Source organism: Anser anser (genome assembly GCF_964211835.1).
Source record: "Anser anser genome assembly, chromosome: 1".
In the NCBI taxonomy this organism is placed as follows: Eukaryota; Metazoa; Chordata; class Aves; order Anseriformes; family Anatidae; genus Anser; species Anser anser.
In genome coordinates this window covers 109715211-109733721 of record NC_139720.1, presented here as the reverse complement: position 1 = coordinate 109733721, position 18511 = coordinate 109715211, and the positions used below count along the sequence as shown (strand labels likewise).

The 18511-nt window shown below is 34.4% G+C and overlaps 1 long non-coding RNA gene across 1 annotated transcript in view; it reads left to right on the top strand.

Annotated features, from left to right (window-relative positions):
* The window catches only part of LOC310901646, a 40023-nt gene extending 22455 nt beyond the window's left edge, over positions 1–17568 (top strand). Inside the window, exons 6-8 of the long non-coding RNA XR_014585973.1 lie at positions 5510–5609; positions 6992–7074; positions 16968–17568. This is a non-coding gene — a long non-coding RNA (uncharacterized lncRNA). The remainder of the gene's footprint in view (positions 1–5509; positions 5610–6991; positions 7075–16967) is intronic.
* Positions 17569–18511: the final 943 nt, after the last annotated feature.

Here is an 18511-nt window from a genome sequence, read left to right as displayed (position 1 = left end):
TGGTGCATGTTCAGTGTGGCTGGCTTGCATCAATGTCAATAATGTTGTCAGCACTTGAACAAGCAAACTAAATACAGGTATTTCATGATTTCTTGGGGATTTTTGCACCTGGATTTTCTTGTTTTGCAGGAAAATGCCTTGTAGACAAATAATGGTCTATGCAGGGTTCATTTCGGGTAGCTCCTAGAAGATCATTCAGGAGATACTTTACCAGATGTGGCTTTCTATCAATGCTCCAGAGTCCATCTCTTCTCTTTGGTCCAGATAGGTGTAATTTGTGCCTTTACAGAGAAAGTGAATGAGACTAGAGAACCCAGCAGTCCATGGGTATGGCTTCTCATTTTTATCTGGCGCTTTTTTTTTTTTTTTTTCCCCCTAGGCAAGAATGATTGCCTCTAAAGATAACATATGAAACCTCATTCTGTGTTGTGCGACATTATGGTGATTGAAATAAGCATCTTTTTCACCTCTGCTTGTCTTAGAACTAATCTAGAATATATACAGAATCATTCTATATACTATATATATATATATATAACTGCCTCTATATCAGTAGGATATCGTGAAATTAAAAATATACAAAAAAACGTTTTAATTAAGAAAGAGAATTCTCAGAATAGAGAATGATAGAAAAAGTAACATCACCTGTACTTGTGGTAAAATGTTTGTGCATTACCTAACTAAATGCAGTTTTTCTTAATACTCATTTTACTTACATTTGTGGTAGCAATATTCGAAAGAGAATAGAAATCTGAAAGTGTAACTTAGGAAAATCAACAAAAGTGTGTGTTTAGGAAAGAAGAAATAGAATTAGTATTCAGATATAAGAAAAGCTTGTATTCTCCTGTATATTTCATAAATTACGAGTAATTTCTAAACAGCTGTGATTTATCTCTTGGAAATGAGTTAATATGGATTTATATAATGTGTAGCCTTCTGGCTCAGGTTATCTCCATAAGATTTACTGAACTTCACATTGCAGTTGTTGAGAGGGCTCTTTTTAGCCAAGAACACTGATTGGAAGAAGAAAAAACACATGTATTTTTTGATTCTTGTGACTAAAATATTGATTAATATCATCATATGTTAGCTGCATTACATCCATTACCAGAGGAAGAAGTAGAAGAACAGAAGTTATCCTTGATTAAATCTGAACTCAGAGGGAGCAATGCTCTGAGGTTTTTGAGATGATAGTCTCTACATTCACAAGTGTGGTAGGCAGACACTGTGAACACCTAACAAAACTGTAAAATATGCCATCACAACAGAACAATAGTTCTTCAGGAAATTCTTATGTGGGGAAAGAAGGATGAAAAAAATAACTTATTTGGCTGAAGTTCCCAGCTTTAAAACCTTCTGGTTAAATATTTGAAGCTGGAAATGAACCTCTGGCAATTGCACTAGTAGAAACTGTATAAACTTTGACATAAAAAAAAAAAAAGGCAAAAAAAAAAAAAAGCTGTATTTCAAACACTGTATGCTTCACTTCAAAATAACACTATGGCTTCCATAATGCTGCATTTTTCTAGAAATATCCCTGCTTTGTTAGTCAAATTGCAATATTTTAATATGCCACAGATACAGTGCTCCTGTTAATTTTGTATTATGATGAAACAAATATCTATTTTATTGCAGTTGTATTGATTGGTGCCACACCAGTGTGTGTCAACTTTTACCTGTCTACTTTTATTAGTAAGCAATACTTTTCTTTGAAAACGCAAAACCCACTATACTATTCATCTTCATCTTCATTGAAGATTTTCTCCAGAGACAATTGATATATGATGAGCCAAGTCGATAAATTTTCCAAAATATTTTCACATCTTTTTAACATTGTGTGGATGAAAATTGTAGAAAATCTTTCTACAGTTTAGTAACTGCCATAAATTGTTTTATTCTAATAATATTCCTTTCTTTTTTCTTTCCTGAAAAAACATGACTACCATGACTTCAGATTTATATAGTGTTGCCAACAAAACTGTGAGTGGAGCAGTATGTTGTATGGGCATATTACTACTAACCTTAAAGGTTTTGTAGAGCACAAGCTTTTATTAAAAAAAGGAGTCAGAGAGAAATAACCAGTCTGTAGACAAAAGCTTGCTTCAAAATATGAGTTGCTGTCAGCAAATCTGCAGACAGGCTGAACTGGTACCTTCAAGAGGTATGAAATGCTACCTTTAACTAAGAGGATATTAATTCTGAAAGGTAATTTCTGAAAGTTTAGGTGTTAAACATATTTTTCTTTATTATATGCTATTTTGTTAGAATAAACGAACATATTGGAATGAACCAGAGAGAAGGTGAGGAGTGTACCACCTGTATTTCATTCTAATGTGACCTCTAGAGAGAATGTAATTCACTGTTATGAAAGTCTCTCTACGAATACTGCATTTTCATGCAGAAGGGGTAGTAAAAAGTACTTTTTAAAAACTATTCACAAATATTCAATCAGTTAAGTGCTGAACTGTGTTCAGTGATATTCACCCTTATTTTATATTCACTTCCACAAATGAATATAAATTCATTCAGATGAATTCAGTCCCTGAAGATGTAAATGTGAGACGTGAGAAGATGTGAATGAAAATGTGAGACATAAAAATCTCTCAAGCCTCCTTGCAGGTTCATGTGAGTGCTAATGCAGAAACCACCTGCATGGATACTTGGTCATTCCTTGAAGTCATTTAGGAAGCAGAAACAATTGACCCATGAGTCAAAATGTTCAGATGTAGTGAAATGCAGAAATGAAATCAGGCTGCTATCTCTGATTAGTAGCTTGCAACCTCCAGGCTTGGTCCTGCAATCAGGGTACTTGTGTGGGCTAATAAAACCCCCGAGTCCCACTGACTTTAGATGCTTATGTTCATAGCATGCTCACTAATACTGAATTGCAGGATTGAGGTCTATGGGATGAAACGGACATTTATATCAAACTTATTTCAGGGAAAAAAGGGCTATGACAGTTCAAATAAGCTTGGCTTTGTTTCACAGATGAACTATGAACAGAAATAGGCAATGAAAATTTGCATTATCCTGTTCTGATTAGTAGCTATTGGTTGAATGTAAACATCTGGGATCCTGCTAATGCAGTGCATTTAAAATAAATAAAGAGATGGTTAAATGAAGACAGTCCATAATGGCGAGAGCTATTTAATATAGGGTGTTGGACTGCAGTATATCTATAATGAAAAATACTGTTTGAATTGTGGTGAAACAGTGCAATTCTGTCTAAGTTTGTGATTTCTGGCATATAGAAAAAACAAACGGACCTAAAGCATTTTGGTAGTATGCGCTTTCTGGATTGTCTACTTTTATGAGAAGGACAGTTGTGAGGACTGGAATTCTGAATGCTACAATTATACGATGGATGAAATGACCTGCTGAGCTTACCAACTTCCATTTCTGTGTTAAAGAGAGTGTGTTTTGAAGAATAAAAAATGGGGATTTGCTGGATGTTTCTGCAATAAATATTGAAAGGGTTTCCATCTTAAACTAATAATATGTAAGAGAAACACCTCTGGCTTAACTTTTCTCATAAATATTTCAGAACTGTATTCTTTCCTCACTGGTGGTAGTAGTTTCTTGAGGCACAGAGCTCATTCTCTGCATGCTAGGCTTAGTTAGTAGTCTTTCCTTCAGAAAATACCCCTTCCAGAAAGTGTGCAGAGTTAAATTATTACCATTGCCGCAGAGCTTAGAAAAAAAAGATTTTGTATAATCCGATAAAGGTAGACCTCAAAACCAATTTCTGTGATGTTTTGCAAGACAGAGCTTTTCATCCTTGGATAAATATTGAAAGCAAATGTGGAGTCTTACTTCTGTTTATTTGTGCTTTTAAATTAAAACTACTGGACCTAATTCTCTTGTATGTTCCCCAGTTTTTACATCTGTATTGTGTATTAAATTCAATAGAGTTTCTTTAGCATAAGACATAAGAACATAGCATGTTATCTGGTTTTACTCCCTTTTCTGTCTTACTGTCAGACTTGGTGAGCTTGTTTCGGTGAACATATTACTAAAACACTAACAACTGCTTGAGGATATCAAAACAAAGAGGTTTTTGTTTAGCACTGGTTGTTTGTAAAACTAATAAGAAAATAAGGTGCAAAAGTAAAATCTTATGGAATGTGAGTGGATGTGTGAAAGTGAGAGAGAGGTTTCACCTCTTTTGCAGGAAATTTTACTTCTTCCTTGCAAGGCGTCTCTTGGATATACAGTACAAAAGTATCTTTAATTATCTTAACAAAAACAAGTATTCAAGCCATTTCAGCCGAAGGTTGAGCACTGTTAAGTTTTGTTGCTCAACAAGGTCTAACACACAGCCTGGTTGCTGTTTACAGTAAAAAAGAGCAATAGAGTTCAACAGCAGAAAATCAGAGCTCCAAAGGATCTTGTAGAAAAGTATCTTAATATACTGTGTTCTTCTCTAGTGAGAATATAATGGTGAAACCAAGGGTGGTATTGCTGCTTATTCTTAGAATCCAAATACATATTCAGTTATCTGGCTTTTTATGAACAGGAATCTGGATGTTAAATTGAGATGAGCTAGCAATTGTAACAGCAATGCTTGTGTATTATTTAAATGAAAACTGCCACTCTATCACTAGTTTCTTTGAGTGCTTCACTTGAATGGCAAATATATTTATCTTTTACTGTCACTATAAAATGTCTTCCAACTCAAAGCTGCAAACACCACAAGGGAACTATCTCCTTTCTGGTAACAATGCTTTCATTATTTTTGCTTTAACTATCACAACGTATGAGAAGGAGGTTTTAAGCTGAAGGGCCTGATGTCTAGAAGAATAATGTCCCCTTATATTATACATGTTTTGAGAATTATAACATTTGTTTATTGTTGCTAATAAAAGCAAATGATCTGTTCAGCTACATTTAATCAGCTAAAATGAGTTCATTTTCCAATACATACTGTTGAGAACCTACTTTCAACAGATTAGAGGGTTTTATTTTGTATTTTCTTCTGTTTCCAAAAGAAAAGAGATGGCAACTCATTTTACAATAAGTTCTGATGAAAGACCCCTATCTACCTTGCAGTCTCACAGCATTAATTAGGATTAGATTTATGAAGATTCATGTGATGACTCTGTGACCTACCACAGAACATGTAAAATTGTGTGTGTATGTTAAAACTGCATTAGGAAAGTTGTCTACCAAGCAGTTTTTTCTTTCAGTAATAACCTTTCTTTCTTTCCTCAAAAATAACAGAACTAAAAAAGTTTGCTTTAAGATTCATCTGGTCTTTTTAAAATTTATTTTCAGATTGTGAACATGATATGCTATGAATGTGAAAAATGTTATGTTTAAAATAGGCTGGAGGGAAAGAATATCCACAGAGGACTAGAGGAGGGGGTTGGGCCACAGTGCCCTCACTAGCCCTGCAAGGCAGAGAGGCCTGGTCATAATTTCAAAAGAACAGAGTAGACCTGTGTTTGAAGTGTTTTAGTATGTCTGCACAGTCATTTGGTCTTAAGCTGTGATGCTTTTTTTTGTGTAGCTTTCCTTACCCTGATGATTGGCTGATGTGTCCCTTTACAGGGCTGATGCTCTTCTTTCACCTTCCCAGAGTGTTGTGTCTGAATTTTGAGAAGAATAGTGTAAGTAGTATATATATTTTTTTGTCATCTGGAATGATATTTTTTGATAATGGAAAGGCAGATGTTGGGTATCACCTTTCTTACCATATACAAAGTAAACAATAATCAGAAATTCATCACATGAGTAACTGTTTTTTTTTTTTTCTTCTGTTTCTGTCCTGAAAGCTGGCTAGAGACTAACACTCCTGCATGAATTTTATCCACATTTAGATTTATATGAATGACACTGCCTTCTTCTTTTAGCATAAACTGTTTTTGAACTGGTTTCTTGGAAGCAAACTTGACAGGTGAAAGTTCAAATGTTATTATGTTGCTATGAGAATAATGTACTGAGTGAAGGAGAAAAACCTAAACTGGTACGTGGCAACTACAACAATAAGTACCAGAAAATAATGGTTAATGGTCCTCAATCATGTGAAAAGCTCCAGTGACAGACCTTGTGTGTTTTGCATGGAAATGACCCAAACACGAGACAAAGCCTTAGGAGTTCTGGGTTTGGTAGCTTTGCTATCACAGATCCTTATATTCTACTGGAAGAGTCTGCTATAGCTCTTATCCCTATTTTGTAACATATAGGACACTTGGATTTTACATACATATCTTTTTATGAATTAGCTTTTTATGATTAACTGTACATTAATTAAGCTTCTTATTTTAGTCTAACAGAACAAAAACTTCATAGAAAATTGGTCATTTCCCCACCAATTTGATTCTTCATTTTGCTTACACAATGACTAATAAATAAATGAACTTTCACAGAAGTAACAGTTAGGAGTTATTACTCCTAATCATTTTAAGTTCTCTTTCAGCAAGAATAGTTCTTAATTTGTAATAACCTAAAATATCTGTTGAGTTAGGTATTTATGTTTCTGGCTAGAATTAAGTCTACCTTTGTCAATGTTTTTCCATATGCAGAGCAGTGTTTGCCAGCCTAGTGTCAGGGTGTACAGTCCAGTGCTTTTAGCATTACAGACTCATTTTTCAGTCAGACAGAAAATGGAAAACTCACCAAAATTTCATTTTTGTGAATAATTCCAATGCAGCTTTTTTTTTTTTTTTTTTTTTTTTTTTACTATTACGTAGAATGAACACAAATGTCAAAAATCTTAAATGCTTCTTCAGTACAGAATTGTCCTCCAAACTACAACTTTAAGATCTTAATCAGTTCAGCCCAGAATATTTTCAGGATATGGAAGAAGCATGATGTAACAGGGATATCAAACTCAATTGCATTTCCTGTGAAGTTTGACTCTTAATGTTTTAGCATCCTGTAATATCTTCACTTTTAATTTGTCCATAGTAATCTGGATGGTAATTTTTTTAAAGAAAGAAAGATAGGGATGGTGAAGTCAAGCTTCTTGTCTATTTTGTGTTTGACCCAGACTCTACAGGATAGAGAATTGTGACGTACTGGTAGAAAGCCCTGAGGGGAGGAAAAAGAAATGGACATTTACTCAAGTAATATGTAAGTCTACAAGATGCTTGTATTTTAAATGGAGAAGCATTTAAATGGAGTTCTTCAGCGTCCGGTACTAAATGAGCTGAGGTCAGGGATATATTGCTGCTACTGTGAAGGTTTTCTTGCTGATGCTTTTCCACAGTCCATGTTGACCTTGATATTTCAGGTGTGATCATGTTGAAAGATAAAGTGACAAACTGATGAATATTAACTGCAACACATCACTGCTCAGATCAGAAAGTAAGGTGAATTCACTACTGTGGGACTTGATGGTTTTCAAATATGATGTGCTTCCATGTTCAAAAATGTGTACCAAATTATGCCAGCTGGGATGACGTGTCACCACACACCAAATGTAAATTCAGGCTGTAAATTAATTAAGCTTCCTATTTTAGTCTAACAGAACAAAAAGAAGCCTGCTTTGTTGCCAAGACTGTAACAGATTTTTCTTAACATATTGTCCATTGACAATTTCATATGAGTTTTACAAATGGTTGTGCAACCAATATTGCAGAGCTTGTTTCCATAGAGCCTTTCTTGGTCCCTCTATTCTGAAAAGCTAATCTTGCAGTCCTAAACTAGTGGTCACCTTAATTTCCCTCTATAAAACCTCAGCCAGACTGAGGGAAGCAAGGAAGGTGGGTAGGAAAGATTCTTTTTAGCCCACCTCATTACTCTCTTACTTTCTTCATGAAACTTCAATGCACCTATTTCCCCACCTACTTTGAGATCCTTTGTAATCTTCCTGTATAACTGAGTTTATTAAAAGAAACAGTGTACAAAACTGACTGTAGGAAGATCGTTTAGAAATTGAGAACTGAGTAAAGAGAAGGTAAATGGACCCATTCCCAAACCATGGACATCTTGTGGATGAAAGGTGAAAAGAAAATGGAGTTTGATGGTTCCAATTAAACAATTAAATGATCACAGAAAGACCAGTTCTATTTCCAGTACATTTACTGATGTTGATCATAAATTTCTGTTACTAAGTAATCATAAATAAGTCAATTACTTTCATCTGAATGCCTGAAAAATCATGCGTATATTTATGAAGTGTTAGGTCAACACTATTAGAAATGGCTGCTTATCTTGGAAGTAGAATTCAAAATATTTTTAGGTATTTTGAGTATATGTATTTTATAGAAGGAATACATGCAGCACTTCTTCAAAATTGCTCCTTTTTTAAGAAGTCTCAAGCTGAGTGGTCAAGAAATAATATTTTCAGAAGCACCAGTTTTGAATAACAGTAGTTACCCTGAAGCATCTATAAAGTTTTGCCTATACTCTTTAGCAGAACAGATGGGGTTCCATATCATTAGTAAGCACTAACTCGAAAATCCTGTAACGTGTGCATCTGGAGTTTGGTTCTTGTTTCTTTTACTTTGAGTTCACTGAAGGATCAGGGTTGTATTGTATGTGTTTACCACAGTAGCAATACCAACTGATCTTTATTTCCCTTTTGTAAGGTTGTGAGGGATGAATCAAAAAAAAAAAAAGTGAAAAATTATTTTCCTAAATGCTTTGGGGAAGAATGATTTCATAAAATAATTAGACTTCAACCAGTATTTGCTAGTATTTTCATATATTTGCATGACTTCTTATGCAAATGAATCTCATAAATTCATAATAAAGGCACAATGTCTGTTAAAAATGTACTGCTATTGCATTTTCTGCTTTTTCACTGGTTCATAGTATTGATCTGTCAGCTTCAGTTTCATTGTCCAGATATTCCAATCAGTTTGACTACTGACACAAGCAGAGTTTGAACTTTGATCTTTATGGCTAGGTCAAAACTTGATGTTGCTTAGAACCAGCTTGTTTAATCCGTCAGGAGTTTGATTGCTCTGAAGGACTAAATGGGATCTCAGTTCCATGGCTGTTTCCACATACACTGACTTTAAACTGACATTACTGCAATTCTAGTAATGATCCTCTTGTTTCAGAATGGTGTTACTGGTGTTTCAGAATGGTGTTACCTCCTTTAAACCCATAGGTAGCCTAAAATGACAGGCATTTTCTAAGACAGTATTTGAAGAGAATGCAGTACATGTATTATATTAGTGGAGAATTCAGTTGAGGCTTTCTTTTGGTTTGTTTCCAGGCATTGTTTATTTATTTATTTTTTCACCAAGGCAAAAAAAAAAGTTAGACTGCCAAGGGGAGCAGAAATCCTTCGTGTAATAAAAGCTAGCTCATTTTCTAAAGCTTGGTCCCATTTATTCCTGATATGCTTATCCACAACTCAGTTTTATTATTTTTTATATACAATCTCTGAAACAAAAAATACCTAACAGAGGACTAAGCCATAAATTTATACAAATCAGCAGTGTCGTAGAGCTTTCCTGCTTGCGTCTCTATTTATGGTGTATTAAAGCTGAGTTGCAAGAAAATCATGGGTTTATGAAGCTTCTTTCATAAACCAGAAAATGTAAAGTTTTATTGCTCTTTAGGCACAGATTATTAATGCTGTAATGACATTAAAGAGTATTAAATGCAAATTTGCAAAGCTCGAAAGAGCTTTATTAGGATAAGCAACATTTTTATTGAGTCACTGTTTTAATGAAAATCTGGCAAAGTAAATCTAGGCGAAGGCCACCACAGATGTTCTGCTATGCTTCATCAAGGAGTAAGCTGCTGAGTGCCTGGGGGGAGAGAAGAAAACTTGGATGCACCCAGTCTTTATGTACATTTACCCCAGTTGATTTATAGTGTGTGATGCATATAAAACACAGGGGAGCATTCAGTAATGAAATAGGAAAAGATCAGAATCTGTATAATACTGTAATGAACGTGCCAGATGAAGCAAATGAAAGAGATTCTAGTTTGCCAGGTGCTTTAACTAGATGTGGTGGATTTCTAGGGTGAGGTGAGAAATGACAGCCTTAATTCTGTAGGTGACACTTAATCACCGTGAGTTTTTTTTTTTTTAAATCACCACTTGTAAATTAGTTCTGCTTATGGTGATCATTATGATAGCAATATGATTATATTGTTTAATAAAAATTGCATGCTTGTTGTACTAGTGGACTTGTTGTACCATGGATTATACTTTTATGATTTTTGCCTAGACAAGAGTCTATGTCTATCTCACACATGACACACTGTAGTGACTTTGAAGTATAATACCCTATTTTGGAGGTGTGACAGAAGCTATTCGATATCACTTCAGAAGACTAGATATAATGTGGAATCCTCTTTTTCTGTGTAATTATTAAAGTACATAATATGCAGAAAATCTTGAATTAATTTATAAGCACAGAGGCTGTATATTTCAGGCAATTATTTCCTGACTCTGCCATACAGCATTAGTACATGGGACTTTCACAGCAGCTGAATTTTCAAACAAAATTGCTGGAATTACTCAATCCTATCTTTTTAGAAGGAGAAAGGAGTGAGGCAGAGGTTCACAGAGGGCATTTCTGATACTGTGCTACATTCTGCCCACACTCTGGAAGTTTTAATATTGTAAAACTGTTGTCTCAAATTTTCATAATGTGCTCAAAAATAATCTTTCTAAAATCTGGGAACTGAATCATAGTACTTCGTCCATCACCTTTTTGTACTTAGGCAAAGAGTGCTTATCAGTCTTAATGACGATGAAAAATCAATGTGAAGTTGTCTGGGAACAAATCTGGCAGCTCAGACCAGAATCTTAACAGTCCAGTAATGAAATACATCTGTACTATAAAAAGGGTCCCGTTGTGGCTCTCCTCATCTAGAAAAAAAGCAATCTCTAGACCACTTTTGCAGAACAGGCAGCCAGATGAGAAAGTGATCTTCCCCCATTGTACCATATCCTCAGTTCTCTTCCATCTTTTTTTTCAGGTGGTGAAGCTGACATTTTTAATCAGTCTGTTGTCATAAAACAGAAGATCCTGTTTTATTTTATTTTATTTTTTAAAATTTTAAATTGTTTTTAAGTGATTTGAAGAAAAACTATAGGTGTTGAATTTTGATGAAAATAAGGGTGTTTCTATACTATTTTTCATTCTTTCACAAGATAAAATATTATGTGTGGACCAGTAGCATATGTGTTACTTTTTGAAAAGATGTTTTTGTAGGTTTCCATACATGCTAATTAATCCATGTTATGGACTCAGATGTGGAAGAAAGACTGATGAAATAGCCTGGTTCTATTACCTTACTGTCATCAAAATAATTTTGGAGGAACACTGATTATTATTAAAAGCCATTTACATTTGTGCTTCAAAGTAACCAAAGAGGCTTTTTAATTCTGAACAGTATCTTTAGAACAAAGTAAACCATCTAACCAATCAAATAATGATCCCATAGTAACAGTCAGGTATAATTTGAGTGATGATAACATAATGGCTCCATAGAATTTGCTAATAGTCTATCATTTCTAAATGCAACATATAATTAATATCAGAAGATAGCTGTACCATCTCAGCTATTCCTGTTAATTTTAGCTGTGGAAGAATCATGGTGTTCCCATTATCTATATGTTCACTTCATTGTATCAAAGATCCTTTTATTTAGGGCAAAATTATGCCATTGACCTTTATAAGGATCTCTTATTCCCTAGAGTCCAACGAAACTTGATGAGTTATGTGCAGTTCTCTCAGACTGAGGATGTTAGGCTCTTATTTGCAAAACAGTTTTTCTGTATGAATTTTTAATATGGTACTTAAATTTATGCCCTCCTATTATACTTTATTTCCAGTCTTTAGAAGTTTGAACTTTAACTCAATAATCACCTTGAGTAAGAAAACATCTGGACTGGATGCAACTGGTTTTGAATTCACCTCATACATATTGCCACAAGCGGAGCCTCTGCAGAACTTACAAAGGCAAATTCCATACTGAAGTTAGAGCTCTGTAGACTTGCACCTGGGTCTTGAAAAAATGTCACCACTGCTTTATGACATGCTTGATACCTTTTCCTAGCTGTTATGTGTATCTTGACTTTTTATGTAAATCAAAAATGGGTTTGGGAACAAGATGCAAATCAAGTTTAGGTGTAGAGCTTAGTGATATGGTTTAGTAGAGGACTTGTTAGTGTAAGGTCAGAGGTTGGACTCAGTGATCTTGGAGGTCTCTTCCAACTAGATGATTCTGTGTGATTCTGTGAAGTATGCATGCCTTTACAAGAAGCTGAGACCCAAATATCTATGAAATAATCAGAGTCTTCTCAAAAAGAACCATGATAAATCAAAAGGGGGAAAACCAAAACCAAAACAGAACCAAAACACACAAAAAAAGCCAACAACATTTCTCATTAGACTAGCTGAGTTATGGTGGAGAAACCTGTCTGTCATCAATGCTTGCCATAATAATTAAGTGTTAGCTCAAAAGGTAATTGTAAGCCTGACTTATTGTAAGATCAATCATAACATTCTCTGATGTATGCTTATTTTATTTTGAAAAGTGGCAAACTTAGATCTGGTTGCTGAGAAGCATATTCACAATGACTAACTTCTGATATGTAATAAGATATTTGTATTATGAAACTGGGCTGTATGGAGAATACATAAAATGATTTGGAAATACAGTGTGGTCAGAATGCCTAAAATGTGTGTTTGAGCACTTTAACGCTTTACTGTGTAGGCAGCATTGGCCCCCCATTTTGTGTGTGAGAATTTTCTCTTGTTGATATTCTAAATTATGTACATTAATAAAAAAAACAAGCAAGCAAGCAAGCAAACAAACAAACCCAAACACTCTAGAATTCTAAATGCTTTTATTTTTTAGTTATTTCTTTATTCTTTTGAAATTGCACATCCTTAAAGAATGAACTGGTCTCCTTTTTTTTCCTTCAAGAGCTCTGCTACTCCTATTTGAATTGCAATTAGTAATTGACAAAGAACTCCTGCTGGATGGATTAGGTGCTGCTAGAGAAATAAGAAGGTATATTTAGGTTGCAAATGCATTAATACAAATCACACTTCTACAGTGCAGCAAATCTACTTGTGAAATAAGGAGAAGTATAATGGAGGCATAGTTGAATATCTGTCTGCAAGTTGTCTGTGCTTATTTGCACTTCATGTAAGAAGTGGTAACTTGCTTAATATCACATAATAGTGATGAATTTTTTTTAAAGGTCACCATAGACTGAAAGATAGAGGTTATGGGGAGAAGATGCTGGGAACCATGGCTTTATTTTTTAAAGTAACATTTATATTTCAACATGTAATTCATGCATATTAACTAAATGTTTATAGTGGTTGTGAAGACAAGTTGATACTAAATTTAACTAGTCAGTTTGTCTCTGTCTTTCATTCCTTGCTTGAACAGCTTCATGTAATCTAAAACTACCATTGCTTTACTGGCTCTTAACATTTGCTAATATGTATAGCATGCATTTCTACTTTCCACAGCATTGTTTAAAGAAAACTGATGAACAATTGAGAAAACACCAGCTGCTTGCATTATGAGTCTATGTTACATAAATTCATCTTCTAAATGAACTGAAATTGTTAGAGCTCTGTGATGGTGAAGTCTAGTTGCAAGAGTAAGATATTCATATACACTTTAAAATTAAGTAGCAGAAAGAAATGGATCATTACAGAGCGCAAAAGTTACTTCTAAACTATATGAGACCTATCCAGCAAACCATATAGCCTTGAAGATTTTCCAAGAGGCAGCTGGCTTGACCAAAAGTGAATTGTAACAAAATAGGTTGAAGCACTCTGAAGATGTCTTATTTTCCAGCTGATCATTTCTAAGGTCAAGAAAGAAAATCAGGGCAAATATTCTTCACGGTTGGTTAATAGCTTATTTACCCCTTGAAAGGCTATGTTGCTCTTTATACATTTGGATAGAAAGGTAATGGTTGGAACAAGGGCCTCCATTTAAGTATTACTTTATTTTCTACAATCCCTTAGTATGCATGAACTGTCACATTGAATGAATCTGGATGCAGTTAAGAGCTTTCAGGACTGGAGCTCATTTATGCTGATATATCAAAATATTTTTTCTTCTCTGTGTCTCTTCCTGACCCTCCTCCTCTCCTCCTCCTGCCCCTTATTTTTACTGCAGCCATGTACTTTGTTATCAGTAAAAGTAAAAATAAGCATAGAATGTTGTACTGTAAAAATAAACACAAAATGTGGTATTGTTTGATCTTTACTTGTTTAGCCTCATCAGTGAGGCAGCACAGAATGTAAGGTAATGGAGCATGTTCTGAGAAGTCCTGCTGGTCTCAGAAATGCTTGCCACCACACTGCAGAGCAAAACATGTTGGAGAGGGTGACCATTAACAAATGAGTTTGCATTTACTGCTGGATCAAGCATGTGTAGAAAAACACATAAATGACTGCAGCTGTCCTCTTTCAGTCCCTTGTTTTATGGGTAACGGAGATATGGCAATAAGCATCAAGCAGCAAAATGTTTTGCACTATTGAGTAAATGAAATTCTGTGATAGTAAGAAAGTATAAAGTAATTATAATTTGAATTCCTGGAGATCAGGCACTGTTCTTACTATCCTATTATATGTCATCCCCTAGGCAGGAGTGGATGTTTTCCAAACCATTTCCTGCAATACCAGCTCCCAGAGCAGCCCTTGCAGATCACTAGCTACTCACACTCTGAACACCTCACACTGGGGTGCTGGGGCCTGCATAAGTAGCTGAGCACCCTCAGGACTGGCCTCTCTTGAGAATGCAGTGATTGTGACTTGAGGCAGCTATCCCTGAAATCATTTTTAATGCTGCATTCAGATTGAGATATATGACATCTATGCATGATAACTATTTTTAATAGCACCAGATGACTTTTTGACTGTTTCACTCAATTAAAAAGCTGACAGGATGCTTTGACAAGTGTGTCAGCTGGCAACTAGTCCTTTCTTAAACATTGAACTCACACTTCCCTTCTCTGAAATAGATACTCATCAAGGGTAAGGTTCTTGTTACATTCTCATTTTCTACCTATTTAGATCTGGATTCCCTTTGAAGGGTTTTGTGTAAGTTCTAAACTTGATACTTGATGAAGACATTGTTTTAAAATCTTTTTCCAGAGGACAGTTAATTTGCCGATGACTTTTGGGCATCTTGTATCTCTTGGAGTTATCAGTTGAGCATGTAACAAACAAAAACTCCAACCTGCTCACCAAAGTTGAACACTTAACAATGTCATACTTGACATGACTATAATGAAATTTTTTACCTCCTTAAATGAAATTCTACTTCTCCCTGTGGTGTGGTGGGATAGAGTTTAAGTTTAATATGAAACCCTTTACAACCTACATATCAAAACCCCCTATTTTATGATGAGATTAAGCAATGGAGCTAATTTTAATTTCTGATGGATGTAATGGAAAACAAATCCCCAAACTTGCAGTGATAGTGTCATAGGAATGATGGTTTTGGAGTAGGTTGACACTCTGATTTGTGTTGTGGACAATACTTTTGCTAAATTCAGATTGCTGCCTATATAGACTTCAGTTAGATGTTTATTATTGGGCTATTTTTAACTCAATGAGGATTTTAAAATACCGAAGCCATAATTATTTTCTATTGGTTGAAGCTGGGAGTGCTAAGTTAGGGGAAACATGATCTAATATAAGTTATATTTGTGGAGCTACCTAAATGGGCTCCACAAATAAAAATAGGACCATTTATTTATAGGATACTGCCTGGCATTAATATCTGCTGCCTTGAGAGCAAATTTAAAATCACTGCAGATGGCTTCCAAGAAAAAAGTTCTGTTTGATGTTGCAACAGGGAACATTTAGTTTGTGGTAACCAATGTGGTAATAGGGTTTTAAAAATAGCTATAGTGTGCATACTTACTACTATATAGATATGTAGTAATTTTCAAAAAGCTTATATGTACTGAAAAGGAAATAAAGTGTACTGAATTAAATTTCTAACACTTTCAGTTTCTAGTGTAGCTGTACATAAAGGAGTGTCACACACTAAATGGTTCTGCAGGTATAAAGTGAATTAGTCTCTGTCTGCTTCTGAATGAATTTCTGTGTTGTGGATATGGGCTAAAAGGAATTATCAGTGCAAATGTTATGAAAGCTTTTAACAACAACAAAAAAGAAACAAATTGGGATGAAGTTGTTAGGAAAAGCAAAATTTAATATGGCAATTACAGAAATATATAACATCGTCACACAGATTCTGTTCCTACTTGTATTAGTGCATATTAGCTCTGAAATAGGTAAACTCATTATAATTTCATGTTGGTGGAAACTGGAGAAGAATCTACCCTAACAACCCATGCAAAACAATAGTATTACCTAATTATCCTTTCAACCTCTTGAAATTAATTTTAATTATTTAGATTTTGACTGCCCCTAAATGCTGTCTTTTTGTTCTGTAATTGTAAAGCATCTGTAATAAAGAGGTGATGGTTCATAAATAAGGCTTAGGACAACTAAAAATAATTATTGAGTCAATCTGTGTGAGAGATGAAACAAAAGTGTATGATGATGTTCAATGAATATGAAATATCCAATTAAAAGAAATAATTACAAAAGAACAATTTTTATTTAAATAAGATTTTTTTCTGCCTTTTTTTATGCATAGTTCCTTACATACTTACTTTTTAATTCTAAGTGTTCAGTCTCATGTTCACATACATTTTAATTTTTAATAACAGATCTTATTGTATATTGAAGTGGATTAAAATATCACTCCTATTATTAGAGCAAAACCAAATGTGAATTACTAAGACATAAATGAAAATGATGTTTCCTAGTCTTCAAAAAATAACTGAATTGAAAACTTAATTATTTGATTACGATAAATTTGAAAATCACAGTTTAGTAATGTATTTAATCATGTCATTAGTTTTAGGCATGCTGAGTACTTACATGTTTAAAGGTACCTAAGTACCTTGGTGTCTAGGAACTGTACAGCTCTGCAAACTGATGTCTGCTGACTTCCCTCAGATTAATCTTCATTCTTGATTTTCTTCCTGTTTTTAGCTTATATTGTTAACAAGAATGAACATTAATGCTCATGGTAATGGCAATCAGTGAAAGTTCTGAGAGACCATAACTCTACAACATTCAGTATGGATCAAGTTCACGAGGAAGAAAGATGGCTACATGATTAGGAGTGATTGTAAAGCTGCATCTTTACTGATAAATACCAGATGACAATTTCTTAACAGTTTGTAAGAGTAGTTTTCTATTTGTACTACATTGCCCAGTGACGTTTTTCACATGAAATGATTTTTAATTTCAGTGAAAGTGTTTTATCCTAGCATTATGTAATATTGTGGTACAATCATAATGTAATCCTACAATATGCTGTGCTGAGTAGTATGTATTGAAAATATTTATTGATTTTTTGTGGACTCAAGATCTACACATGAGCTCACGCTTGTGATCTAATTGAAATCACCCTTGCAATCTAACTGAACTGCATTTTTTAACAGAGGAAATAACATTTAATAGTTCTTGAGCCTTATATAAAATGTCTTGTATAGGCCATGTATGTTCCTTTAAAAAACTATTATATATTTTATAGTAGAAGTGCTGAAATATGGTGGCTATTCTCTTGCATAATTAAAAGCATCCACTGCACAGTGTCCTTTATTGTTTTTCTATATTATATATACTTATAAACTGCATAAGATCAGGAACTGACAGAGAATTTTCCCATGTGAGACACAGTGCATGCAATAGAGAGCATATCTGAAGATGCAGAATTGTCAAAATTTTGAATGCAAAGGAAACCCATAGATATATAGGAAAACAAATTCACCAGTCCTTTATTCTACAATAGCAAAGATGGGTGGGGTTGTAAAATTGAATTTTTGAGCCAGTGTGTTGAGTCTTGTGCTATGACAGGCAAGCACATCATGATTCTTAACTGTAACAAGTTTAACCTGAAACTCCCGGTAGATTTTTTTTTCCTGCTATGGTATAACTTACCATAAAGAAAATTTTTGTTCTAGAGATTCATGATACTAATAGCTAGAAGCCTTAATATAATTTTCATCCTGTTTTTAATGCGAACGGTTCACATATTTGCTTTTCTGTTCGCACAGTTTCTATATTCATACATAAAAGCCTTAGTCCTTCCCAAACTAGGGCCAAATCAATTACATCATCAAAGTTAGCAGTGATAGAATGTAGATGAGAATGGAAGTGGGCATTCAGCCAAATAAAGTTGTCTAAAAGGAAATTTTTGGCTTTTCATTGTGTATTAGAACGCTTGTTAAAGTGTCTGCTATGATCATCTAGTCAGTATTAAAATTAGCTATAGAATAAAGTTCTGCCATGAATAGGGAGGAAAATACATCACCTTGAGTAAAATAGAGTGTAATTGTGCTAGAACAAGGAAAAGGTGAATCAGGATGAAGAGACAGATACCTTATGTGGATATCCAAATACATCTCACAGGCACGAAGTAAAATATTTCTGTTAGTACTGATTTTCTCTAAACTACTGTAAAACTAGTAAATGTAAAGATTTGGAATGGAAAGATCATGCTGGCAGAATACAATAAGTAAGCATTAATA